The sequence below is a fragment of the Triticum aestivum genome, chromosome 5A, assembly GCF_018294505.1.
Source record: "Triticum aestivum cultivar Chinese Spring chromosome 5A, IWGSC CS RefSeq v2.1, whole genome shotgun sequence".
Taxonomy (NCBI): Eukaryota; Viridiplantae; Streptophyta; class Magnoliopsida; order Poales; family Poaceae; genus Triticum; species Triticum aestivum.
This window is the reverse complement of record NC_057806.1, coordinates 421,074,897-421,077,367: the sequence shown is the minus strand read 5'-3', so window position 1 is coordinate 421,077,367 and position 2,471 is coordinate 421,074,897.

Here is a 2,471-nt window from a genome sequence, read left to right as displayed (position 1 = left end):
AAAATTATTTGAACTAACTTGTAGAGCTAGTTCAACTCTAGTGTAAAATTATTTGAACTAGCTTGTAGAGCTAGTTCAACTCTAGTGTAAAATTATTTGTACTAGGTTATAGAGCTAGGTCAACTCTAGTGTATAATTATTTGTACTAGGTTATAGAGCTAGTTCAACTCTACTGTAAAAATATTTGAACTAGCTTGCAGAGCTAGTTCAACTCTAGTGTAAAATTATTTATACTAAGTTATAGAGCTAGTTCAACTCTAGTGTATAATTATTTGTACTAGGTGATAGAGCCAGTTCAACTCTAGTGTCAAATTATTTGTACTAGGTTATAGAGCTAGTTCAACTCTATTGTAAAACTATTTGAACTAGCCTGTAGAGCTAGGTCAACTCTAGTGTAAAATTATTTGTACTAGGTTACAGAGCTAGTTCAACTCTAGGGTAAAATGATTTGAACTAGCTTGTAGACCTAGTTTAACTCTAGTGTAATGTTATTTCAACTAGAGCTAGTTCGACACTAGTGTAATATTATTTGAACTAGCTTGTAGATATAGCTCAACTCCACTGTAAAATTATTTATACTAGGTTACAGAGCTAGTTCAACTCTAGGGTAAAATGATTTGAACTAGCTTGTAGACCTAGTTTAACTCTAGTTTAAAGTTATTTCAACTAGAGCTAGTTCGACTCTAGTGTAATATTATTTGAACTAGCTTGTAGATATAGCTCAACTCCACTGTAAAATTATTTATACTAGGTTATAGAGATAGTTTAACTCTAGTGTAAAATTACATGAACTAGATTGTAGATCTAGTTCAACTCTAGTGTAAAATTATTTGAACTTGCTTGTAGAGCTAGGTCAACTCTAGTGTAAAATTATTTGAACTAGCTTGCAGAGCTAGTTCAACTCTAGTGTAATATTATTTGAACTAGCTAGTTCAAATCTAGTGTATAATTATTTGTACTAGGTGATAGAGCTAGTTCAACTCTACTGTAAAACTATTTGAACTAGCCTGTAGAGCTATGCCAACTCTAGTGTAAAATTATTTGAACTAGCTTGTAGAGCTGGTTCAACTCTAGTGTAAAGTTATTTGAATTAGCATGTAGAGCTAGTTCGACTCTAGTGTAAAATTATTTTAACTAGCTTGTAGAGCTAGTTCAACTCCAGTGTAATATTATTTGTACTAGGTTATAGAGCTACTTCAACTGTAGTGTAAAATTATTTGTACTAGTTTATAGAGCTAGTTCAACTCGAGTGTAAAATAATTTTAACTAGCTTGTAGAGCCAGTTCAACTGTAGTGTAAAATTATTTGAACTAGCTTGCAGAGCTAGTTGAACTCTAGTGTAAAATTATCTCTACTAGGTTATAGAGATAGTTCAACTCGAGTGTAAAATTGTTTGTACTAGGTTATAGAGCTAGTCCAACTCTAGTGTAAGATTATTTGAACTAGCTTGTAGAGCTAGTTGATCTCTAGTGTAAGATTATTTGTACTAGGTTATAGAGCTGGTTCTACTCTAGTGTTAAATTATTTGAACTAGCTTATAGAGCTAGTTCAACTCTAGTGTAAAATTATTTGTACTAGGTTATGGAGCTAGTTCAACTCTAGTGTCAAATTATTTGTACTAGGTTATACAGCTAGTTCAAATCTAGTGTAAAATTATTTGAACTAGCTCGTAGAGCTAGTTTAACTCTCGTGTAAAATTATTTGAACTAGTTTGTAGAGCTAGTTCAACTCTAGTGGAAAATTATTTGTATTAGGTTATAGAGCTAGTTCAACTCTAGTGTATAATTATTTGTACTAGGTGATAGAGCTAGTTGAACTCTAGTGTCAAATTATTTGTACTAGGTTATAGAGCTAGTTCACCTCTATTTCAACTAGCCTGTAGAGCTAGGTCAACTCTAGTGTAAACTTATTTGAACTAGCTTGTAGAGCTAGTTCAACTCTAGAGTATAATTATTTGTACTAGGTTATAGAGCTAGTTCAACTCTAGTGTAAAATTATTTGAACTAGCTTGTAGAGCTAGTTCAACTCTAGTGTAAAATTATGTATACTAGGTTATAGAGCTAGTTCAACTCTATTGTAAAACTATTTGAACTAGCCTGTAGAGCTGGGTCAACTCTAATGTAAAATTATTTGAACTAGCTTGTAGAGCTAGTTCAACTCTAGTGTATAATTATTTGTACTAGGTTACAGAACTAGTTCAACTCTAGGGTAAAATGATTTGATCTAGCTTGTAGACCTAGTTTAACTCTAGTGTTAAGTTATTTCAACTAGAGCTAGTTTGACTCTAGTGTAATATTATTTGAACTAGCTTGTAGATATAGCTCAACTCCACTGTAAAATTATTTATACTAGGTTATAGAGCTAGTTTAACTCTAGTGTAAAATTACATGAACTAGATTGTAGATCTAGGTCAACTCTAGTGTAAAATTATCTGAACTTGCTTGTAGAGCTAGGTCAACTCTAGTGTAAAA